This window comes from Muntiacus reevesi, chromosome 5 (assembly GCF_963930625.1).
Source record: "Muntiacus reevesi chromosome 5, mMunRee1.1, whole genome shotgun sequence".
Taxonomy (NCBI): Eukaryota; Metazoa; Chordata; class Mammalia; order Artiodactyla; family Cervidae; genus Muntiacus; species Muntiacus reevesi.
In genome coordinates, this window is record NC_089253.1 from 1,118,823 (window position 1) to 1,146,080 (window position 27,258).

The window sequence follows — 27,258 nt, forward strand, 5'->3', positions numbered from 1 at the left end:
ATGTATAGTAAACATTACTAATATAGATATCCTGGAAATTATATGGAGCTCTTAACATTCTGATGTGTCCTGGTATTCTAATGAAAAACCTGATGACTTCACAAAAGTTAACAAAGGACTGAATGAACCAGCAAATATTTTTATAACTTTTATGGTTTCTATCTGAAAAATTACAAGTTTGAGTCTTGTGTTTTCCAGAAGTAGGGAAAATTTTCCTCTCAAACTAATTATGATAATAATTTGGTAAAATTATATGTTATAAACAAAACAATTATATTTTCTCTCTATGTGACTCCTCCAGAAATTTGAAACTCTTAGGTTTCCAGTAAGTTTATCAAATGAGTTAGGAAGGTTATCTCACTAACAGGTAGAAAAATCTCAAGGAAATTTTGAGACCTTAAAAAGGGAAGAATTCACCTAGATTTGTTCGACAAAAAATGTGATAAGCCTCTGGTGTAAGTTTCCCAGCCACGTAATATTTAAAAGTTCAGTCTGAGACTCTATAAATATTTCAGCAAAATAAAAAGTCTATGATCAATTATGGTTGTATAAATCAGGTCTGGGGCAGCGGCCGAGAGGAGCAACCCCATGTCCAAGGAGTGGGACCTGAGCGGGCACAGGAGAGCCGAGAGGAGATACTCCACATTCAAGATCAAGAGGGGCAGCCTCGTCCAAGGTAAGGAGCAGGGGCTGCACTTTGCTGGAGAAGCCGTGAAAAGATACCCCACGTCCAAGGTAAGAGAAATCCTACGGGTAGGTGTTGCGAGAGAGCATCAGAGGGCAGGCACACTGAAACCACAATCGCAGAAAACTAGCCAATTTGATCACAGACCACAGTCTTGTCTAACTCAATGAAACTAAGCCATGCCGTGTGGGGTCACCCAAGACGGACGGGTCATGGTGGAGAGGTCTGACAGAATGTGGTCCACTGGAGAAGGGAATGGAAAATCACTTCAGTATTCTTGCCTTGTGAACCCCATGAACAGTATGAAAAGGCAAAATGATAGGATACTGAAACAGGAACTCCCCAGGTCGGTAGGTGCCCAATATCCTACTGGAGATCAGCGGAGAAATAACTCCAGAAAGAATGAAGGGGTGGAGCCAAAGCAAAACAATATCCAGTTGTGGAGGGGACTGGTGATAGAAGCAAGGTCTGATGCTGTAAAGAGAAATATTGCATAGGAACCTGGAATGTTAAGTCCATGAATCAAGGCAAAATGGAAGTGGTCAAACGGGAGATGGCAAGAGTGAACATCGACATTCCAGGAATCAGTGAACTAAAATGGACTGGAATGGGTGAATTTAACTCAAATGACCATTATATCTACTACTGTGGGCAGGAATCCCTTAGAAGAAATGGAGTAGCCATCATGGTCAACAAAAGAGTCTGAAATGTAGTACTTGGATGCAATCTCAAAAATGACAGAATGATCTCTGTCTGTTTCCAAGGCACACCATTCAATAACACGGTAATCCAAGCCTATGCCCCAACCAGTAATGCTGAAGAAGCTGAAGCTGAATGGTTCTATGAAGACCTACAAGACCTTTTAGAACTAACACCCCAAAAAGATGCCCTTTTCATTATAGGGAACTGGAATGCAAAAGTAGGAAATGAAGAAATACTTGGAGTAACAGGCAAATTTGGCCTTGGAATATGGAATGAAGCAGGGCAAAGGCTAATAGAGTGTTACCAAGAGAACGCACTGGTCATAGCAAACACCCTCTTCCAACAACGCAAGAGAAGACTTTACACATGGACATCACCAGATGGTCAATGCAAAAATCAGATTGATTATATTCTTTGCAGCAAAAGATTGAGAAGCTCTATACAGTCAGCAAAAACAAGACCAAAACTAACTGTGGCTCAGATCACGAACTCCTTATTGCCAAATTCAAACTTAAATTGAAGAAAGAAGGGAAAACCATTAGACCATTCAGGTATGACATAAATCAAATCCTTTATGATTATATAGTGGAAGTGAGAAATAGATTTAAGGGACTAGATCTGATAGACAGAGTGCCTGATGAACTATGTATGGAGGTTCGTGACATTGTACAGGAGACAGGGATCAAGACCATCCCCGTGGAAAAGAAATGCAAAAAAATAACATGGTTGTCTAAGGAGGCCTTATAAATAGGTGTGAAAAGAAGAGAAATGCAAAGTAAAGGAGACAAGGAAAGATACTCCCATTTGGATGCAGAGTTCCAAAGAATAGCAAGGAGAGATAATAAGACTTCCTCAGCAATCAATGCAAAGAAATAGAGGAAAACAACAGAATGGGAAAGACTAGAGATTCCTTCAAGAAATTTAGAGATACTAAGGGAATATTTCATGCAAAGATGGGCTCAATAAAGTACAGAAATGGTAGGGACCTAACAGAAGCAGAAGATATTAAGAAGAGGTGACAAGAATGCACAGAAGAACTGTACAAAAAAAAGATCTTCATGACCCAGATAATCACGATGGTGTGATCACTCACCTAGAGTCAGACATCCTGGAATATGAAGTCAAGTGGGCCTTAGAAAGCAACACTATGAACAAAGCTAGTGGAGGTGGTGGAATTCCAATTGAGCTATTTCAAATCCTGAAAGATGATGCTGTGAAAGTGCTGCACTCAATATGCCAGCAAATTTGGAAAACTCAGCAGTGGTCACAGGACTGGGAAAAGCCAGTTTTCATTCCAATCCAGAAGAAAGGCAATGGGAAAGAATGCTCACACTACCACACAGTTGCACTCATCTCACACACTAGTAAAGTAATGTTCAAAATTCCCCAAGCCAGGCTTCAGCAATATGTGAACCGTGAACTTCCAGATGTTCAAGCCAGTTTTAGAAAAGGCAGAGGAACCAGAGATCAAATTGCCAACATCGGCTGGATCATCAAAAAAGCAAGAGAGTTCCAGAATAAAACATCTATTTCTGCTTTATTGACTATGCCAAAGCTTTGACTGTGTGGATCACAATAAACTGTGGGAAATTCTGAAAGAGATGGGCATACCAGACCACCTGACCTGCCTCTTGAGAAACCTATATGCAGGTCAGGAAGCAACAGTTAGAACTGGACATGGAACAACAGACTGGTTCCAAATAGGAAAAGGAGTATGTCAAGGCTGCATATTGTCACCCTGCTTATTTAACTTATATGCAGAGTACATCATGAGAAACGCTGGGCTAAGAAGCACAAGTTGGAATCAAGATTTCTGGGAGAAATATCAATAACCTCAGATATGCAGATTACACCACCCTTATGGCATAAAGTGAAGAGGAACTAAAAAGCCTCTTGATGAAAGTGAAAGAGGAGAGTGAAAAAGTTGACTTAAAGCTCAACATTCAGAAAACTAAGATCATGGCATCTGGTCCCATCTCTTCTTGGGAAATAGATGGGAAACAGTGGAAACAGAGACAGACTTTGTGTTTGGGGCTCCAAAATCACTGCAGATGTTGATTGCAGCCATGAAATTAAAAGGTGCTTACTCTTTGGCAGGAAAGTTAAGATCAACCTGGATAGCATATTAAAAAGCAGAGACATTACTTTGCCAACAAAGGTCCATCTAGTCAAGGCTATGATTTTTCCAGTGGTGATGTATGGATATGAGAGTTAGACTGTGAAGAAAGCTGAGTGCTGAAGAATTGATTCTTTAGAACTGTGGTGTTGGAGAGGACTCTTGAGAGTCCTCGATTTTCATTGGAAAGACTGATGCTGAAGCTGGAACTCCAATACTTTAGCCTCCTGATGTGATGAATTGACTCATTGCAAAAGACCCTGGTGCTGGGAGGGATTGGGGACAGGAAGAGAAGGGGACGACAGAGGATGAGATGGCTGGATGGCATCACCAACTCGACAGACATGAGTTTGGGTAAATTCTGTGAGTTGGTGATGGACAGGGAGGCCTGGCGTTCTGTGATTCATGGGGTCGCAAGGAGTCGGACATGATTGAGCTACTGAACTGAACTGAAATCATCAGACTAAATTTAGTGAGAACAGACCTATCTTGCAAACTAGCTAGTCTTAATTTGGTTATATTTGATAAAAATGAGGATAATTTTAGGGAGAAAAAGATGTTTCAATAAATGTTAAATTCCAGTTTGCTAATGGAGGTCTGCATGTAGTAAGACTCATTTGTTGGATAGTTCTTTGCTGTTTTGTGTAATAATGTAAAATTCAATTTAATTCTTAAAAACACCCTAAGTTTGTTTCTGAAGTTTATTTCAGTAATCTATCTTTGGAAGAAGATTTTGTCCCATAAAGACAAAATTTATGGGACTGTCTCCAACCTGGATGGAAGGATTTTTTAATCAGGTACTCTTAACTAGCTCATGCACAAAGGGAAATTAGTTTTTAGATTAATTCCCATTTCCAATCACCCCTACACTGGATTGGTCTAGAGAGAAGACAGCTGACGTGATCTCACCTTAAAATGATACTCAAACAGAGGAGAAACTACACTACACAAGGATGAGATAATAATGACACCAGAGGTAGACAGTTTGCCCAAGATGTGGACCTGATTCGTATGATCATTTATAATGCTTTCTTGACTTCTTATACCTTTGCATATAAATCAAATGTTTTTCTATCATAGGCTTGATCCTATGCTAGTTTTAGAAGTCAATCCAATTGTTGGATTTGTGGCCAATTACCTGTGTCTAGTTCTGGGTTACCTTCGTAACTTTCTCTACTACAAGGCTCTAACTTGTTGGCCCTGAGAAAATTTACTTTAAAAAAAAAATAGTCATATTCAGGTCATTATGATATTACTAGATGTGATCCCCTCACTGGACCAATTAATAATGCCTTCTCTGACTCTGGCCTTAAGTTTGAGCTTTCTTCTATTACTCAAGCTAATTCTGAGCACAAGCAGTTTCAACAAAAGAGGAAAAAATCACCCACAATTATGGGAGGGATTTATATAGATAACACCAGGTTATGGTAATTTAGGTTTAAAGCCTCCTCTGTGTTGGAGACAATTAAATCATACTAAGAATAACCAGTCTAGTAGCACTAGAAAATTGAGCTATGTGCCTTATAGACGGTGCAAATATGTAATTTCCCTAGAAGATAAAGATTCTACAGAGTATACTAAGTCAGATGACCTGAGATATACTGGGCTACATCTAATGGAAGTGCTTAAGTCTTACTCTTGACTTTACTAATACTGCTGGCTATGTTATTTGTATTTCACCTGTTTTACAAAATTGCTGTTTCTTACACTGCCAAATGTGTGACTGAGGCCTCTGAGAGAATAATATATAGTTCCCTATGAGATCGATGATAGCAACAGTGTAACTCTGGATATGGGAAGAAGCAACAAGAGGGAATATTTTCCTGGACCAAGAAGATAGTATGACAGGTGTTCCAGAGAATTTTGGATACTGTTTTATGGCCTAGTCCAGTAACAGCACATTGAGTGTCCTGTCAACAAAATCTTTGCCAAACCTGAGAATGGACATTCTCAACACCATGGGATAAAATGGTCATGAAGTGCCCCCCTCAAAATCATGGTCAAGTTTATGAGCAAAAAGGGGCTCTGCCAACTGAAAACTGATACTTGCCATCTATGTCTACAAAGATTAAATCATGGCCACTGCAACTGCTGACTTTCAACACCCCTGAAAGGAGTTCAGGGTGAAAATCAGGAATGAGGCACTCCGTGCTCTGGGAAAAACTGGCAGGACAGACCTTCAGATAGTTAGATCTTTTCAGGAGAAGATTTTATGAGTTCCAATTCTTGCATCTTCTCATACCTAGAGAAACTCTGACGTCATTAATGGTGACATCTGCCTTGGCTGCTAAGGAAAATTTTACAATTAAAAGTCAAAATAGAGTAGCTATGGTTCAGACATCCTGGGAAATAACTAGGTGACACTATGGGTGTAATTTCAGATTAGATATATTGCTAAACACGAGTTTTCTGAGTTGTGTCAGACTTAGATGACACCATTCTCAAAACAATGTCTGCTGGAAGCTAGTAACTTCTACCTTACTTTTTATAAAACTAGGCAACTGGCTACCTGGCTACAAGCCTCCCCAAAGTGCCAGGTCCAGACTGGGTTTCAGACCTATTATTCTTAAAAGAAATGAGATTTATTTTGTCTATTAAAATTCCAGTTATCCCTCCTCCAGCTATTTCTAATTGGGTCTGTTACAACACAATGGCAGACCAAGGAATTGAGATTTTAATCATGCAAGGCTCAGATCTAGGACTTGGAACTCAGGAATACTTCCAATTCTGTGTCTATTCACCAAGCTGAGGTAGTCCTATGCCCCATTTTGACAGGAAGTTATCACAGTCATAGTTGCCCACTTCCCTAAATTAAAACTGAGCAGGACTCTGTGGGGTGGTGACCCTGGAGTACAGATCTGCTGTGTGTTCTCCATTTCTTCTCTGTATGATATAGGCTTCATTCAGCCTCCTTGACCTTCCCTGAGTTCCAAAGTGTGGATTCAGGTAATTGCTAATCAGGGAAGGGAGGGAATACAGAAACCAAGGAGAAACAATCAAATGGTGGTACAATGAGACAAGGTCCTGGTTCCTATTCAAAGAAATATGCATAACAATGTCTTTGAGTTCTTCTACAGAACTGGAGCCCCCACCCAGGTGGAGGATGGTAATGTCAGACTAAACACAAGATTCCTGGAGCATAGCTCTGTTGCTTCACTGCCAACAAATCAAAAAAAAAAAAAAAAAAAAAAGCACAAACCCTGCAACCCTCACCCCAAATATTGCCTCCTATTTCTGGGAATCACTGATGACCATCTTGTAAGGTCTCCTGTTGGCCCCTGTCTATTTCATCTTTGAGAGGAGCCAACAGTTTCTAACTAAAGTGCTATATTATAAGGGTGAATGCTAGTTTCAGTTAAGCCAAAAAATACCTTGACTTAGATCAGGTAGAGAGAGACTTCTGCTCTGCTAGGCAGGCCTACGTCCATGCACAGCAGAAAGAAGTTACAGAAGAAAGAGACCTCCACCCCAATTCCCAAGAAGTATCTTGAGTATGAAGTCTCTCAGAGGGGAGTTGTTAGGGGAAGCACACTGATTGAAACCACCCACCCTGGCCAGGCACCATAGTAACCATTTACATGAGCTGTTTTCTGACAGGAGGTCCTGGTAAGGAACAGGGAACTAATAAGCCTCCACCAGCCAAAAGAGTTCAGGAATGGTCAAAAGGAGACACCACCTGTTCCGACCACCTCCCAGAATCCTCTCTGGCATCCGTCTTGGCTGAACAAGGCGTGCACCACCAGGAAGGACTCTGACTCAGACGGATTGGCTAAGGACAACCCAGAAACTAATCCCATCACCATAAAATCTGAGACTGAGAGTCATGTGACAGAGCAGTTCTCCTGGGTTCCCTTACTCTCCTGCTCTCCACCCGGGCGCCTTTTCCCAATAAAATCTCTTGCTTTGTCAGCAAATGTGTCTCCTCGGGCAATTCATTTCCGAGTGTTAGACAAGAGCCCAATTTCCGGTCCTAGAAGTGTTCCCCCTTCCTGCAACAATGTGATGGGACGGATGCCTTGATCTTAGTTTTCTGAATGTTGAGCTTTAAGTCAACTTTTTCACTCTCCTCTTTCACTTTCATCAAGAGGCCCTTTGGTTCTTCTTCACTTTGTGCCATAAGGGTGGTGTCATTTGCATATCTGAGGTTATTGATATTTCTCCCAGCAATCTTGGTTCCAGCTTGTGCTCCCTCCAGTCCAGCGTTTCTCATGATGTAAGCTAAAAATAGAACTACCATAAACCTATCAATCCCACGCTTTTGCATACATCTAGGAAAAAACAATTTTAAAAGGTACATGCACCACAATGTTCATTACAGCACTATTTATAATAGTCAGGACATGGAAGCTATCTAAATGCGCATCAATAGAGGAATGGATAAAGAAGTTGTGGTACAAATATACAACGGAATGTCACTCAATCATGCTGTGCTGTGCTTATTTGCTCAGCCCTGTCTAACTCTTTTCAACCCCATTGACTGTAGTCCACCAGGCTCCACTGTTCAGGGGATTCTCCAGGCAAGAATACTGGGGTGGGTTGTCACGCCTTCCTCCAGGGGATCTCCCCAACCTAGGGATTGAATCCAGGTCTTCTGCATTGCAGACAGATTCTTTTCTTTACTTTCTGAGCCACCAGGGAAGCCCTACTCAGTCATAAAAGGAACAAAATAATGCCATTTGAATCAACATGGATGGACCTAGAGATTGTCATACTGAGTAAAGAAAGTCAGACAAAGACAAATATCATATGATATCACTTATATGTGGGATTTTTAAAAAGATTTTGAAGGGAACAAAAAAAAGGGTATAAATGAACTTATTTATAAACCAGAAGTAGAGTCATGAATGTAGAAAATAAATTTATGTTTACCAGGGAATAAGAAGGGGCAAGGATAAATTGGGAGATTGGGATTGACATGTATACACTACTATATAAAAACTAGATAACTAATAAGGACCTGTTATATAGCACAGGGAACTACTCAACACTCTGTTATGGCCTATATGGTAAAATAATCTAAAAAAAAGAGTGGATATATGTATATGCATAACAGATTCACTTTTCCATATACTTGAAACCAACAGATCATTGTAAATTGACAATGTACCAATATATTTTAAAATGTCAAAACAACACACACACACACAAAAGCAATGCTTGATGAATATCTTCAGTTTGATTTTCCTTCCATTATGACTGTAACTTGTATTCTCTGAATAAAATAAAATATTGCTGGCAGACATATGTGGTGGCCATTAATTAAAAACATAAATTTTAGCAAGTATTTTAAAATTCATTTATGATAACAATAACCCATGCTAAATTTTGTTATGTATGCAATCTTGAACCCTCATGACAAGCCAATAACATAGAGATTATTTTAATTTCCATTTTATAGACAAACATTGCGGCCTAGAAGTCCATCTCTCTTTCCTGAAGTTACAGGTCTATGAGGTAATAGAACAATGATTTGGATTCATCTAGACTGAATCCAAAGCTAATGCTCTTAATCATTATATTCTACTCCCCATTTCAAAGCTAGACTAAAACCAGTTCATGACCACTTCATCAATTCCTAATGTTTCCTGTGTTTTAGTTCACATTGCAGATGTTTAAATAAAGTGGATTAGAGGCATTTATTATGGATTAGAGATAAGGAAGACATATGAAACTGTTTTGAAACCTTCCTTCTTATATTTCTTATATTTCTCAGCAGAACAATCTTGAGGATGGGTTTACTCTGGGAACTTCAGAGAATTGCTATTTGTTCTGAATTTGCTATTTGTATGTTTTTGAAAGACATATTAAACTTTATAATATATTTGAGACATAACTGAGATAGAAAAAAAGCACAGGAAACTTATCAGGAATTCTACTTCTTCCTGAGAGAAATGAAAGTATACTTAGAATTGAGAATTTCTCCTTTAGGTGAATCACTTTTGAGGGCAGATGACTATTCACAATTATACACTCTGTTTATAATAATAGCATCTTCCAAAAATCATTTAATATTACACCATTTCCCCTTTTTAATTTGGCTGCAAATACTTCTGAACCACATAAAAATTTCCTAGTTTTCTTCCCCTGTATAACATCTTATTCTATTGTCTAAACTTTTTTTTTTATCTGCATGTGAGCTATTTTCTTCTCTTTTTTATCTCTTACATTTGTTCACCCATTAAATCATCTGAAGTATAAATAACCACAAACCCCTGTATAGTAAGTGTATGTGTCTGTGCCTGTTTGTGTATTGACATGAGGGATATTTAGACTAGATGAGCTTGTAACAAAATCATGACACTTCTATTCTCTTTTATACATACGGGCCTCCTGATGCATCACATGAATCTTTCGAGCCACCAGTTTAGACACTGAACTTTGCAATGTTCCAAAAAGTACAAATATATGATAATTAAAAAAAAAAAACTCATGTTATTTTTACTCTGTTGGTGATGTACAGGGAACCCTGGTGTCCTGCAATCCATGGGGTTGGAAAGAGTCGCACACAACTGAGTGAGTTAACTGAACTGAACTGATTGAAAAATAAACTTTGACAGGGGATCATGATTAGAATTGGCAAGTTTTGTCCCTGTAAGAATGAGAAGCCTTGGTATTCATCTTGCCTGTGAACTAATAAATAAATAAATAAAGCAAAGCTTACTTTGATTTTATTTATGCTATTCCCACAAGAGTCAATCATTGTCATATATGATAATTTGTACAGATTCACTAAAACTATGACTCAATAATCAATCCAGGTTCACAAGTCATCTTTTGCTTTCTGAGGTAATTCTGACATGCCATAACTTTCTCATGGCATTTTTCACTTCTGTATTTCTCAGTGTGTAGATGAGTGGATTGAGCAAGGGTGTTCCAATCATGTAAAATACTTCCACCATTTTGTCCATGGGGAATGTGGTTGGGGGCCGGATATATATGTAAACATACATGGACCAAACGATAAGACAACTACAATGACATGGGAGGTAAAAGTGGAGAGGGCCTTTTTCCTCCCTTCTGCACTGTGGTTTCACAGAGAATGCTAGATAACAATATAAGAGATCATCAGAATTATAAAACTGCTTGAGCAAAGTGCCCCACTGTTAATCACCACGAGTAAGTTCGTGACATAAATATCCATGCAGGCAAGTTTCAACAGTAGCTGCATATCACAGCAATAGTGATCAATCAAATTGGATCCACAGAAGGGCAATTTCAAGGCCAGAATAATCTGAGCCATAGAATGTGTAAAAGACCCTATCCATGCAAGAACAATCAGGATGATGCAGACTTGCCAGCTCATGTTGGTTGCATAATTCAAGGGTTTACAGATGTCCATGTACTGATCCATGGCCATGAGGACAAAGACAAAGATCTCCATGCATCCAAATAAATGCAGCGCAAAGGCTTGAGTCTGGCACTCATTGCAAGATGTGCTTTTCTTTGCAGACAGGTTAATCTTGGGGCTATTGAAGTTGAAAAGCAGGTATCAACCAAAGACAAATAAAATAGGAAAAAGTACATGGGGCTCCCAAGTGTCCAGCTGAATTTTATGGTCATATGTTGGTCCTTTAATGGATCAGAACCTGGTGGTCTGGAGTCGACAATGAGAAAGTGAAAGAAGGAAAGAGGCTAATATTCCCTGGGAAAGAAAGAAAGGAAGGAATCAAGGAAGGGAGGGAGGGAGGGAGGGAGGAAGAGGAAGGAAAGAAGGAAAGAAAGAAAGGAAGGAAAAAGGAATTAAATGGAATTCATAATACTCATTCAACCTGTTTATCAAATGCATCTGAAAATAATAATATAAGAAATTGAAAATAACAAAAAAGTAAATAATTCTTCAGATGCCATGAATTTTAATTTGAGTTATTTCACAAGAGTGAATAACTTTTTCAGCTGAAGATTTTCTTCAGTTTCTATCAAGAACATATCGGAATTAATGTTTTGTATTGCAGAAGTAGAGAAAGAGTTTACCTAATTTACTCAATATGCTGTCACATCTTCAACAAAATGTCCAGTGATAAAATACTCTTCTAGTCAATATTGTTTTGAGTAGTGATTGTCTAAACGTTTCAAAATGTCTTTCATAATAAAACCTGAAGATTCTTGAGAATCTCTTGGACAGCAAAGAGATCAGACCAGTCAATTCTAAAAGAAATTAGTCCTGAATATTCATTGGAAGGACTGATGCTGAAGTTGAAGGTCCAATACTTTGGCCACCTGATGAGAAGAACTGGCTCATTGAAAAGACCCTGATGCTGGAAAAGATTGAAAGCAGGAGAAGAGGATAACAGAGGATGAAACGCTTGAATGGCATCACAGACTCAAAGAATATGAGTTTGAGTAAACTCTGGGAGATAGAGAAGGACAGGGAAGCTTGGTGTGCTGCAGTACCTGCAGTTGTAAAGAGTCAGATATAACTTAGTGACTGAACTACAAGAGAGCACACATTAAAATATATGCACAAACACACACTGCATTACACACATAGACACATATGATAGTAGACTGAGTGGAGAGGAAAAAAAAAAGCATAAAATTTTAGCAATGAGTAACAGCCAGTTGATCCAGTCTATCATTAAATTTATTTTAATCTGTTGCCTTGACTAAGTTTAATTTTTAGTTTACTTCTTAAACCTTTCAGTTGTTTACAATTTTAAAGTTTTTCAATTTTAAGTTGTTTTTTTTTTCTTTTTTTTAGTATTTTTAAATCTTCATTGAATTGATCACAATATTGCCTCTGTTTTTTGTTTTGATTTTCCTGGATGCAAGGCTTGTGTAATCTTAGCTCCTGACCAGGAATTGAACCCACACTCCCTGTGTTGGAAGGCAAAATCTTAACCACTGGACCACCAGGAAAGTCCCCAGATGTTGACAATCTTAAATTCAGCTCCTATTTTTTTTTAATTTTAGTATTTAAATTATACTGTGTTGTTCAACTAAACATAGGTAAAGATGCTTAATTTCATTCACAGTTAAATACATTCAAATTAAATATCAAATTAGGTAACATTTTAACCCATTTTTGAATAAAGCAATCTTTGTGATGTAGTGTGTTAATATATAGTGCTGACAAGTTGTGGATTGTAGTCAGTCTACACATATTTGGTAGGAGATTAAGTGAACTCTTGAGAAACCTATATGCAGGTCAGGAAGCAGCAGTTAGAGCTGGACATGGAACAAGAGACTGGTTCCAAATAGGAAAAGGAGTACGTCAAGGCTGTATATTGTCACCCTGCTTATTTAACTTAAATGCAGAGTACATCATGAAAAATGCCTGGCTGGATGAAGCACAAACTGGATTCAAGATTGCCAGGAGAAATATCAATAACCTCAGATATGCAGATGATATCACCCATAAGGCATAAAGCAAAGAGGAACCAAAGAACCTCTTGATTAAATTAAAACAGGAGAATGAAAAAGCTGACTTAAAACTCAACATTCAAAAAGCAAAGATTATGCCATCCGGTCCCATCACTTCATGGGAAATAGATGGGGAAATAATGGAAACAGTGAAAGACTTTATTTTGGGGGCTCCAAAGTCACTGCAGACGGTGACTACAGCCATGAAATTAAAAGATGCTTGCTCCTTGGAAGGAAAGCTATGACCAACCTAGACAGCATATTAAAAAGCAGAGACATTACCAATACAAAGATCCATATAGTCAAAGATACGGTTTTTCAAGTAGTCACGTATGGATGTGAGAATTGAACCATAAAGAAAGCTGAGAGCCGAAGAATTGATGCTTTTGAACTGTGGTGTTGGAGAAGACTTTTGAGAGTCCCGTGAACTGCAAGGAGATCAAACCAGTCCATCCTGAAGGAAATCAATCCTGAACATTCATTGGAAGGACTGGTGCTGAAGCTGAAACTCCAATAATCTGATCACCTGATGCAAAGAACTGACTCATTGGAAAAACCCTGATGCTCTGAAAGATTGAAGGCAGGAGGAGAAGGGGACGACAGAGGATGAGACGGTTGGATGGTATCACTGACTGAATGGACATGAGTTTGAGTAAACTCCAGGAGTTGGTGATGGACAGAGAGGCCTGGAGTGCTGTGATTCATGCGGTCACAAAGAGTTGGACACAACTAAGCGACTGAACTGAACTAAACATAAGATACTATAAAACTTAGAAAATATTGGCAGAATACTGTCTAGCATAAATTAGAGCAAAATAGTTTTCAATCCATCTCCCTAGAGTAAAGGAAATTTAAAAACGAGAATAAAGAACAGTACCTAATTAAATTCAAAACTTTTTCATGGTGAAAGAAACCATAAACAAAACAAAACAACAAAAAAGCCCATAGAATGGGAGAAAATATTTGCAAATGACACAGCTAAAAAGGGATTAGATCCCCAGACTTACAAAAACCTCAGGCAGCTCAATTAAAAAAAAAAAAAAAAAAACTCAAAAAATGAGCAGATCTAAATAGACATTTCATCAATGTAAACACACAGATGCCAGGAGGCACATGACAAAATGCTTATATTGCTAAGTATTAGAGAAATGCAAATTAAAACTACAATGAAACATCAACCCACACCTGTCAGAGTGACCATCATCATAAAAATTTACAACCAGTAAATACTGGGGAGAGTGTGGTGGAAAGAGAACACCCCAACACTGTTGAAGGGAATGTAAATTGATACAACCAGTATGGAGAACAATATGGATTTTTCTTAAAAAAAAAAAAAAAAAAAAAAAAACTAAAAATAAAGCTACCATATGATCTAGCAATCCTACTCCCAGCTATTTATCTGGAGGAAACATGGCTCATAAGGATACATGCACTCCAGTGTTCATCGCAGTGCTGTTTACAATAGCCAATACAAAGAAGCGATTAAGGGTCCATCAATAGATGAATGGATAAGGAAGATACAGTACCTATATATAATGGAAGTTTTCTCTCTGACGTGAACTCACAGGGTAACTACATCACAAATATTACTGTGAAGGAATTACACCATCCTTGTTATTTAGACAACAGTCAGCCTACTTAGAAAGCCAGGTTCAGATAGAGAAGGGGCGCTCATATCTTTTGGCTGCAAGTGCAGGGAATACAATTCCTTACTCAAGAATGAGTGTTTCCCAACATGTCCCTAGAGAATACTTGCTTCTAAGACAAAGTCTTTCCATCAAAGCAGATAATTAGTTCCAGGGAGAGAAAATTGCAGCTATAGACCAGGTCCTAGAACCTATATGGCAAACTTGGTAAATAGACACATATGCAATTGAAAATGTCTTTCCTTGTTGCTTAGATTTCCAGAGAAAGTTTTGTCAAGAGTGGAAGGACCCATTTGAATATGTTTCCACCACACATTCTGCCTCCTAGCTTTTGATCAGACCATTCATGGAAGATCATTTTGCCTTGGTATTCTAAGTGAATTTATTCTAAATTCAAGTCCCATACTTTCTGTGAAATATTTTTCAGTCTTTAGGCTATAAGAAAAGATTTAGACCTATACAAAGATTTACTTACCTTCTATTGACTTGATATTAAATTATCTGAATAGCCTCTTTCTGAGCATGTCACATCTTTCCTATTGAAAGTTTCTCATCCAAAGAGGAGGGCAATTTTAAAATGGAATTAGTTCTGAACAACCTCAAATATCATTAATATCATCTAAGACCAGAAGGTAAGTTTTTCAAAAGTCCCATTGTTTAGTAAAGATTGCTTTTCATATATAGTAATTGTTATATTTTAATACTTTTCAAATACAATGATAAATCCACTTTCTTCAAAAGATATTTAGCAAATGTCACAAACTCAATTTGACAGAAGAAAATACTAATCTCCCTGAGATTAAGAAATTTGTTAAGACCCTTTTCTTTAACATCAGATATACTTATTTTGTCATTGGACAATTATTTTAATAATTAAGACTACTCATGAGTATGAAAACAAAACTTAAATGAATTTCACACATAAAAAATATCAATGTGAATATTAGATGATATGAACCATCACTTATTTAGTTCACACATGAATATGAAGAACTTCCTGGGAGTAAATGCTAAATATAATATGGATCTCTGTGACTTCTTTAAAAGTAAAATTGGAGATAATTCTTCCTCAGCCCATTGTAAGGTCAAATGTTTAGATGTATTATTGCCAAAAATATCAATTCATCCTAATGCTGAGTGCATTAATAGCCATAAAAGTAAGGAACGTCCTCTGTGTGTCCTCAACAGTGTGGAGTACACATTCCAATGTTTCTTCAATCAGTTCTCATAAGCCTGTGAGGTGAGGTGAATTATACTTCTCACTTGATATTGAAAAGCAAAAATGTAAGATTCCAAGAAATACACTTCAGATCAACAAGTAGCAAGCGAGAAAATATTCTAATCTGAACCTTCTGATAACCAAACCAATATGCTCACCGAATGGGATTGCCATTTTCAATGTCATTTGCAACATTTTGCAGAAGAATGTGAGTTCATTCTATATAGGGGAATTTTCAATGGAAGAATGTGGGTAGGGAAGAGAAAACAATAAAACAGACCATTAAATGAAAGCAGTACCATATAGTTATTAATATTGATTAATATTAATTACTTTAGTAAGTTATAATATGAGTGTACATCTCTGAGCCTGTGTATAGGTTGATTCAGCTCAGTTCAGCCCCTCAGTCCTGTCAGATTCTTGCAATCACATGGAATGCAGCACGCGAGGCCTCCCTGTCCATCACCAACTCCCAGAGTTTACTCAAACTCATGTCCATTGAGTTGGTGATGCCATCCAACCATCTCATCCTCTGTCAACTCCTTCTCCTCACACCTTCAATCTTTCCCAGAATCAGGGTCTTTTCCAATGAGCCAGTTCTTCACATCAGGTGACCAAAGTATTGGAGTTTCAGCTTAAGCACCAGTCCTTCCAATGAACACCCAGGACTGATCTCCTTTAGGATGGACTGGATTGGTTGGATCTCCTTGTAGTCCAAGGGACTCTCAAGAGTCTTCTCCAACACCACAGTTCAAAAGCATCAATTCTTTGGCAATCATTTTTTTTATAGTCCAGCTCTCACATCCATACATGACTACTGGAAAAACCATAGCCTTGACTAGACAGACCTTTGTTGGCAAAGTAATATCTCTGCTTTTCAATATGCTGTCTAGGTTGGTCATAACTTTTATTCCAAGTAGCAAATGTCTTTTAATTTCATGGCTGTAGTCACCATCTGCAGTGATTTTGGAGCCTCCAAATATAAAGTCTGCCACTGTTTCCATTGTTTCCCCATCTATTTGCCATGAAGTGATCGGACTGGATACCATGATCTTAGTTTGCTGCATGTTGAGTTTTAAGCCAACTTTTTCACTCTCCTCTTTCACTTTCATTAAGAGGCTCTTTAGTTCTTCTCTGCTTTCTGCCATAAGGATGGTGTCATCTGCATATCTGAGGCTATTGATATTTCTCCCAGCAATCTTGATTCCAGCTTGTGCTTCATCTAGTCCAGCATTTCGAATGATGTGCTCTCCATGTAAGTTAAATAAGCAGGGTGACAATATACAGCATTGACATACTCCTTTCCCAATTTGGAACCAGTCTGTTGTTCCATATCCAGTTCTAACTGTTGCTTCTTGACCTGCATACTGATTTCTCAGGAGGCAGGTCAGTTGATCTAGTATTCCCATCTCTTGAAGAATTTTCCACAATTTGTTGTGATCTACACAGTCAAGGCCTTTGGCATATTCAATAAAGCAGAAGTAAATGTTTTTCTGGAACTCTCTTGCTTTTGTGATGATACAATGGATATAGGAAATTTGATCTCTGGTTCCTCTGCCTTTTCCATACCCAGCTTGAACATCTGGAATTTCATGATTCACATACTGTTGAAACCTGGCTTGGAGTATTTTGAGCATTTACCTGTGTGTGAGATGAGGGCAACTGTGCAGTAGTTTGAACATTCTTTGGCATTGCTTTCCTTTGGGATTGGGATGAAAACTGACCTTTTCCAGTCTTGTGGACACTGCTGAGTTTTCCAGATTTGGTGGCATATTGAGTACAGTACTTTCACAGCATCATCTTTTAGGATTTGAAATAGCTCAACTATTTGATTAAATTTCTCTCTCTCTCTCTCTCTCTCTCTCTATATATATATATATATATATATATATATATATATGCCTCTGAAGTAGGATAAACATAAATATGACTATATTGATTATATTTTCAAAGGTTTACTAATTCAGCATTGTATATTGTAATAATTTTATAGGTTATGGTTTAACAATTTGTATCAACAAATTAAAGTGTAACTTAAAGTAATCTTACCTCTGTCCTTTGTAGCTCCCTGAGTTTAGGTAGAATTGTTAACTTCTCTAAGCTTCTACTTCCCAATATGTAAAATATGTATAAAAATGAAAACCCTATATACAAAACAGGAAAAGAGACACAGATGTACAGAACAGACTTTTGGACTCTGTGGGAGAAGGCGAGGGTGGGATGTTTCAAGAGAACAGCATCGAAACATGTATACTATCTATAGTGAAACAGATCACCAGCCCAGGTTGGATGCATGAGAAAAGTGCTCGGGCCTGGTGCACTGGGAAGGCCCAGAGGGATCGGGTAGAGAGGGAGGTGGGAGGCGGGATCGGGATGGGGAATACATGTAAATCCATGACTGATTCATGTCAATGTATGACAAACCCACTGCAATATTGTAAAGTAATTAGCCTCCAAGTAATAAAAATAAATGGAAAAAATTAAAAATTTTTAAAATTTTTTTAAAAAAAGAAAATTGTGAGTTCATAAATGAGTGTTTTTCAAGCCACCAAATCTGTAGCAGTTTATTATGATGAAATAGACCGTTAATATACTGCATAATTCAGCAAACCTATCAATTGAATTATCAAAAAATGTATATTCAACAAGTCTTAATAAAACAGGGAAACATTGGGATACAATGATAACTGCAAATGCCATGATATCATATTTCTATTCAGTGTGATACTGAATGTGTTTTTTACAAAAATGTAGATGTCCAAATAAGAAAACTTAGAGGAAAGACCAAAATAAACATAATGCAGGAACAACACTATGCTTGTCCTATTGGACAGTAATTGTGATTTTCTCTTTCTGAATTTTGGAATTCACATCTTCCATGATAAATATAAATACAAACATGTTGATTGGTAGTGTTATTTTTCTAAAGATGGCAAGATAATATATGATTTAATGATTTAAAATAAATTATACTCTAAATGAGGAATATGGGATTTTCTTTAAATTGTCTTGTTTGTAGCTCATGTAGCCAATCAAAATTCTCTGGGGTGTGAATCCCCAAAGTCACTCAGGTAGACATAAATATACAGCATGATCCTTAAGTTTAGTTTAGGTAAGTATGGTTTACCTTTGAGAGTGTCTATTTTTAATGAGAAAAAAATGTAATTTTCTTGATGAGTTTACTGAAATATACTTCAGAAGAGGTTACAATGCCCTTATTACACGTTACAACAATTTTTATTAAATGTAAGTATTTTTGTTAAATGCTTTTCAAGATCCTTATTTAAATCAAAGAAGTCTTCAGTAAATCAATCTAAGACTATATGGCTTCTGGTGACTTGTTTAAGTTAAGTGATTTACTTTAATTCTGATGGGGGAAACTCCGAAATTAACAATATTTTTGACAGAGAAACACCTATGCAATCCTAGTAGCAATGAAGTGGTATTCATTTAATTCATTTAAGGGTAAGAATACAAGATATTGAACTTATTTCTTAAATCTTTAAGATTCATGGGATTCACTTAGTCTTGAACTTTACTTATATAGCTGAATGATGTCCTTGGTGGACATTCAAGTAGTAGTATTTGTTTTCAATTAAAAATTTATTCTTTTTAAAAGATAATTACAATTGCAAGCCATATTGGGAACATGATTAACTTAACAATAGAAAATAATTACATACAATTTGGGGAGGGGGAGGCTCAAACTGAGTTTCAGTAAATGGAAGTGCATGCATGCACATGTTTTCATCCACCCAACCAGTCTATGTCTTTTGGATGGTGCATTTAATTCATTTACATTTAAGATAATTATCAATATGTAAGATGCTATTGCCGTTTTCTTAATTGTTTTGGGTTGAGTTTCTGTAGGTCTTTTCCTTCTCATGTGTTTCCTGCCTAGAGAAGTTCCTTTAGCGTTTATTGTAAAGCTGGTTTTGTGGTGCTGAATTCTCTTAACTTTTGCTTGTCTGGAAAGCTTTTGATTTCTCCACCAAATCTGAAAGAAAGTATTGCTGGATATAGTATTCTTGGTTGTAGGTTCTTCGTTTTCATCACTTTAAATATATTGTGCCATTCCCTTCTGGCTTGTAGTGTTTCTGTTGAGAAATCAGCTGATAGCCTGTTGGGAATTCCCTTGTATGTTATTTGTGGTTTTCCATTGCTTTACTGTTTGCTTGTTTTTTTTTTCCAGTGGGTTTTGTCATACATTGATATGAATCAGCCATTAGTTACACGTATTCCCCATCCCGATGCCCCCTCCCACCTCCCTCTCTACCCAATTCCTCTGGGTCTCCCCAGTCCACCAGGCCCGAGCACTTGACTCATGCATCCCACCTGGGCTAGTGATCTGTTTCACCATAGATAATATACATGCTGTTCTTTCGAAACATCCCACCCTCACCTTCTCCCACAGAGTTCAAAAGTCTGTTCTGTACTTCTGTGTCTCTTTTTCTGTTTTGCATATAGAGTTATCATTACCATCTTTCTAAATTCCATATATATATGCTAGTATACTGTAATGTTCTTTATTCTTCTGGCTTACTTCACTCTGTATAATGGGCTCCAGTTTCATCCATCTCATTAGAACTGATTCAAATGAATTCTTTTTAGCAACTGAGTAATATTCCATGGTGTATATGTACCACAGCTTCCTTATCCATTCATCTGCTGATGGGCATCTAGGTTGCTTCCATGTCCTGGCTATTATAAACAGTGCTGCGATGAACATTGGGGTGCACGTGTCTCTTTCAGATGTGGATTCCTCAGTGTGTATGCCCAGAAGTGGTATTGCTGGGTCATATGGCAGTTCTATTTCCAGTTTTTTAAGAAATCTCCACACTGTTTTCCATAGTGGCTGTACTAGTTTGCATTCCCACCAACAGTGTAAGAGGGTTCCCTTTTCTCCACACCCTCTCCAGCATTTATTGCTTGTAGATTTTTGGATAGCAGCCATCCTGACTGGCGTGTAATGGTACCTCATTGTGGTTTTGATTTGCATTTCTCTGATAATGAGTGATGTTGAGCATCTTTTCATGTGTTTGTTAGCCATCTGTATGTCTTCTTTGGAGAAATGTCTGTTTAGTTCTTTGGTCCATTTTTTGATTGGGTCCTTTATTTTTCTGGAATTGAGCTTCAGGAGTTGCTTGTATATTTTTGAGATTAATCCTTTGTCTGTTTCCTCATTTGCTATTATTTTCTCCCAATCTGAGGGCTGTCTTTTCACCTTACTTATAGTTTCCTTTGTTGTGCAAAAGCTTTTAATTTTCATTAGGTCCCATTTGTTTAGTTTTGCTCTTATTTCCAATATTCTGGGAGGTGGGTCATAGAAGATCTTGCTGTGATTTATGTCAGAGAGTGTTTTGCCTATGTTCTCCTCCAGGAGTTTTGTAGTTTCTGGTCTTACATTTAGATCTTTAATCCATTTTGAGTTTATTTTTGTGTATGGTGTTAGAAAGTGTTCTAGTTTCATTCTTTTACAAGTGGTTGACCAGTTCTCCCAGCACCACTTGTTAAAGAGATTGTCTTTTTTCCATTGTATATCCTTGCCTCCTTTGTCAAAGATAAGTGTCCGTAGGTTTGTGGATTTATCTCTGGGCTTTCTATTCTGTTCCATTGATCTATATTTCTGTCTTTGTGCCAGTACCATACTGTCTTGATGACTGTGGCTTTGTAGTAGAGTCTGAGGTCAGGCAGGTTGATTCCTCCAGTTCCATTCTTCTTTCTCAAGATTACTTTGGCTATTCGAGGTTTTTTGTATTTCCATACAAATTGTGAAATTATTTGTTCTAGTTCTGTGAAAAATACCGTTGGTAGCTTGATAGGGATTGCATTGAATCTATAGATTGCTTTGGGTAGAATAGCCATTTTGACAATATTGATTCTTCCAATCCATGAACACGGTATGTTTCTCCATCTGTTTGTGTCCTCTTTGATTTCTTTCATCAGTGTTTTATAGTTTTCTATGTATAAGTCTTTCGTTTCTTTAAGTAGATATATTCCTAAGTATTTTATTCTTTTTGTTGCAATGGTGAATGGTATTGTTTCCTTAATTTCTCTTTCTGTTTTTTCATTGTTAGTATATAGGAATGCAAGGGATTTCTGTGTGTTAATTTTATATCCTGCAATTTTACTATATTCATTGATTAGCTCTAGTAATTTTCTGGAAGAGTCTTTAGGGTTTTCTATGTAGAGGATCATGTCATCTGCAAACAGCGAGAGTTTCACTTCTTCTTTTCCTATCTGGATTCCTTTTACGTCTTTTTCTGCTCTGATTGCTGTGGCCAAAACTTCCAAAACTATGTTGAATAGTAATGGTGAGAGTGGGCATCCTTGTCTTGTTCCTGATTTCAGAGGAAATGCTTTCAATTTTTCACCATTGAGGGTGATGTTTGCTGTGGGCTTGACATATATAGCTTTTATTATGTTGAGGTATGTTCCTTCTATTCCTGCTTTCTGGAGAGTTTTAATCATAAATAAGTGTTGAATTTTGCCAAAGGCTTTCTCTGCATCTATTGAGATAATCATATGGTTTTTATCTTCCAATTTGTTAATGTGGTGTATTACATTGATTGATTTGCGGATATTAAAGAACCCTTGCATTCCTGGGATAAAGCCCACTTGGTCATGGTGTATGATTTTTTTAATATGTTGTTGGGTTCTGTTTGCTAGAATTTTGTTAAGGATTCTTGCATCGTGCATTGGACATTCAAGTAGTAGTATTTGTTTTCAATTAAAAATTTTAAAAAATAGGGAAATAAAAGAAATCTATAAAATTGTAGAGAAATATGCCAGACTTTGCGTTAAATTTTTTGAGTTGAAAATCATGCAGGTGAAAGCAAGTTGGAGCAGTACAGCAAATTTGAGTTCTGAATTAAACCCCAAAGTAATCTGAAATATGTTCCCTGGTATTGGATATTAAAATATAATAATACTTTTACATACCAAAATGTGTGTATTTTGTGCACAAAAATCAAAGTAAAATGAAAGAAGTAGCTATCGAATCTAGATAATGCAGTGATACTGTGCATGCTAAGTTACTTCAGTCCTTTCTGACTCTTTACAAGCCTGTGGACTGTAGTCCTCCAGGCTCCTCTGTCCATGGGATTCTCCAAGCAAGAATACTGCAGTGGGTTGCCATACACTCCTCCAGGGGATTTTCCCAACCCAGGGATAGAACCCTGGGTCCCTTAAATCTGCTGCATTGGTAGTTTAGGTTTTAGATATCACAGAAATCCAGACAGAATCATTCAGATTGCAAGTAATTTGTATGAAGATGATTTTGAATATGGGTAAGCATTTGAGCATGATTTTAAACTAATGTTGAAACACAATTAGTCCTGAAGGATGGCCGTAGGTAGACTAAATAAAGATAGCTGCTTAATAGATGTGTGGTAGCTAGCAATAAAGATGGGAGTGTATTTTGAAGAATATGTTCATTTTGCCCTAAATATACTTTTCACAGTCTTAACCTTGGATGAAAAGGAAATCATAGAGATACAGACAAGGACAAAGAAAAATGGACAACACAAAGCTTATGACTTGATGGCTTGAGACATTAATGGAAATGTGCAGCTAAGAAGGAAACATTAACAAATAAGTAAGAAAAAGATTTCCTCTGTGTATGCATTTTTTCTACTTCTTAGTCACTATTTGCACCATTTCAGACTTCATAAAATTATAGGTGGTGCTACATTGTAGGATATTTTGAGGTCATATATTTCAAATTCAAAATAAACACAAAAAACAGCATTAGAAATACAAGAGAAGAAACTAAATTTTGTGGGGGCCATTTATTACATGCAAAATTAAAGTCTTAAATGTTTTAGAAAATAATTAAAGTTGGACTTCCCTGATAGCTCAGCTGGTAAAGAAGCTGCCTGCAATGTATGGGACCCCGGTTTGATTCCTGGGTCAGGAAGATCTGCTGGAGAAGGGATAGGCTACCCACTCCAGTATTCCTGGTCTTCCCTTGTGACTCAGCTGGTAAAAAATCTGCCTGTAATGTGGGAGACCTAGGTTCGGTCCCTGAGTTGGGAAGATCCTCTGGAGAAGGGAATGGCTACCCACTCCAGTATTCTAAACTAAATTTGGTGGGGGGCAATTATTACATGTGAAATTAAAGTCTTAAACATTTTAGAAAATAATTCACTAATTTATGTTTTATACATAATTGTGTAGTAAAAACAAATTCTTATAATAGAATTATATTCTATAGGTAAGGTTTCAGAGAGTTTAACTTGACAGCGACATATTAATAAGTGACTGAGGTTAAACTTGAAGGCAAGTTGACTTGATTAAAAAGTCTAGTTTGTTAACAAGAAATCATTCATATTCTATAGGAGATTCAATATGTGACTTTTTACCAAGGTTTAGCCAGTTGGTGAAATCATTAAGGGGACATAAATCTGAGGCTTCCCTGATAAGGTGGGTGCTGAATCTCTCAGTTGTGTGACTTGTGACTGCATGGACTGTAGCCGGCAAGACTCCTCCACCCATCAGATTTCACCAGCAAGGATACTGGAGTGGGTTGCTAATTCTTTCCCCTGGGGATATGCCTGACCCAGGAATTGAACTCATGCCTATTACATCACCTAAACTATCAGGAGGATTCTTTACCACTGCACTACCTGAGAACCCTTTCTCTGATCAGAGAGCTTTAAGGAAAAGTGAGAAACAGAAGACATCTTGAGCAGTTAGAATGGCCTGAACAAACATAAGAATTTGCAAGTGTAATCAACAAGTTCAATTAAATGAAGCTAAATAAAGGAAATATCCATGTGGAGAAAAGGGAGACAGAACTGAGAAGGTTGAGAAAATTCAAACAAGGGCATTTTCTGAGTCACTGTGATACTCAGTTCATCCCAGTCCATCCTCTCCTTGCCCCTCCATCAGAAGCTGACTTGCACTCTCCACACCTGTAGACACACGGGATACCATTTGGGCTCCTAACATGCCTTATCTGCATTCCTGGGAAACCCCAGACTTCACCACTGCAGACCAGTCCCCTGTCCAAGCTGGGGAAAAAATACCCTCTATTTCTGTCATGTCTGGTTGTTTAGGGTGGACTCTCTGATTTTCTCTGCAGGAACCATAGTGATGGATGAGAGAAATCAGAGTGCTGGAATCACCTTCATCCTCTCAGGCTTCTCAGAATACCCACAGCTCCATGTGCCCCTCTTCTTGGTCTTCTTCCCTGTCTATACAGTCTCTGTGCTGGGGAACCTGGTTATGATTGTGATCATCAGAATCAGTCCCAAGCTTCACACCCCCATGTACTTCTTTCTCAGCCACCTCTCCTTTCAAGATTTTTGTTACTCTTCTGTAACCACACCCAAACTCTTAGGGATCCTGTTTGTGGACATAAGGACTATCTCCTACATGGGTTGCATGATGCAATTCTTTGGTTGCACACTTGTGATTACAGAAATGTCCATGCTAGCAGTGATGGCCTATGACTGGTTTGTGACTGTTTATAACCCACTGCTCTACACAGTTGCTGTGTCTCCTAAGCTCTCAGCCTCCTGGTCGCTGGAACCTACACGTGGGGTGGAATGTGTTCCTTGACAATCACACGTTCTCTTTTGGAGCTGTCTTTCTGCGGTTCTAATGTCATACATCACTTTGGGTGTGAGTATTCTGCGTCGTCTCTGCCTTTTGCTCTGACTCTTACTTCAGTCAGATGACATGTTTTACCATTTCTACTCTCAATGAGGTGTGTTGCTTCCTGATTATTCTCGCCTCCTATGTTTTCATAGTTGTCACAATCAACAAGATGCCTTCAGCCAGTGGACTCTGAAAAGCCTTCTCCACCTGTACCTCCCACCTGACTGCCATCACCGTTTTCCATGGGGTCATTCTTCTTCTCTAATGTGTACCCAACTCCAGAAACTCATGGCTTTTTATCAAAGTAGCCACTGTGCTTTTCACGGTAGTGATCCCCATGCTAAATCCCTTATCAACAGCCTTAGAAATAATGATGTGAAGGAGACCATCAGAAAATTAGCCAACACCGAAATGTTTTCTCACCCAATGTAATTTTGAGTGAGAAGAGAGATAGAGGAAAGCACTTTCTTAAATGTAATTTATACAGTGTTTTGGCAGTTATTACATTTTTCTTCAAACGTGTGCTCATTTGCTCATTCGTGTTCTCCTCTTTGTGACCCTATGGACTGCAGCCCGCCAGGCTTCTCTGTCCATGGGAAATCTCCAGCCAAGAACACTGGAGTGGGTTGCCATGCCCTCCTCCAGGGGATCTTCCCAATCCAGGGATGGAATCCATGTCTCCCACAGTGCATGTGAATTCTTCAGTGACTGAGCCACAGTGGGATACAATCTTTTGAGAAAATTATATATACATATATATATATATATATATATATACACACACACACACACACACACACACATATGTGATATCTATCATATAAATATAATGTGATTTTTAAACTGCACTATTCTTTTAAAATATCACCTTCAGTTTAAAAGAATAAAAAGAAATAAAATTCTGTATATGTCTCACTTTCAGAGTGTTATAGGCTAAATAATGATCATCTAATGCTGTCCATAGGCTTCCCTAGTGGCGCAGATGGTAAAGAATCTCCCTGCAATATGGGAGACCTGGGTTCTTTCTCTGGGTAGGGAAGATCCCCTAGAAGAGGGCATGACAACCCACTCCAGTACTCTGGCCTGGAAAATTCCCATGGACAGAGGAGCCTGGGGGACTACAGTCCAGGGGTCACAAAGAGTCAGACACGACTAAGAGCCTAAGCACACAGCACAGCAAAAGGCTGTCCACATCCTAAAATCCTCAGAACTTGCAAGTGAGTTCTGTTCCATATCTTCTTTCTTTCTTTCTTTCTTTTTCTCTTCCTTTTCTTTCTTCTCTCTCTCTCGAATTATGAAATGTGATAGATAGGTAGACAAATAATTCTGTATAATCATCCTGTATGTTACTTTCTCCAAGAAATTAAAGACATTATCAGCTCTTTGCAGCATTTCTGTAAGCATTTTTCTAGTCACTGTGCCCCTCTGATGCCTCTAGGAGCAAACTTCATTGCTGTGTTCAAAACTTTTTCTTCTAACTGAGAATAGGTTATGAGAGTATAAAACTTAACTTTACTGCTTTTGAAATTTGTTTTAATAAAATTTTAGATTGCATTCCCTTGTCTGGCTAATTTGGCTCAGTGCTTTGTTTTAAAAGAATTTTTAAGTGATTGTAACAGTAGTTCTGTTTTTATTGCTGAAGAATATTCCATAAGATATATTGATATGATAATATGTTTATTCATACTACGACTAATGGACTTTGCCTATTTCCTCTTCCCTATTGGAGTATTATTGATTTACAGTGCTATAATAATTTTAGATGCATAGCATAGTGATTCATTATTTTTTTCAATTATACACTATTCAAACTCAGTGGGTAAAGAACCTGCCCGCAATGCAGGAGATGTCTGAGATATGGGTTTGACTCCTGGGTAGGGAAGATCCCCTGGAGGAGGGCATGCCAACCCAATCCCATGGACAGAGG

At 37.8% G+C, this 27,258-nt stretch overlaps 1 pseudogene; it reads left to right on the forward strand.

Moving 5' to 3' along the window:
• The first annotated feature begins 530 nt into the window (after window positions 1-530).
• Window positions 531-25,763, forward strand: LOC136168722 (olfactory receptor 1165-like; annotated as a pseudogene).
• The last annotated feature ends 1,495 nt before the right edge of the window (window positions 25,764-27,258 follow it).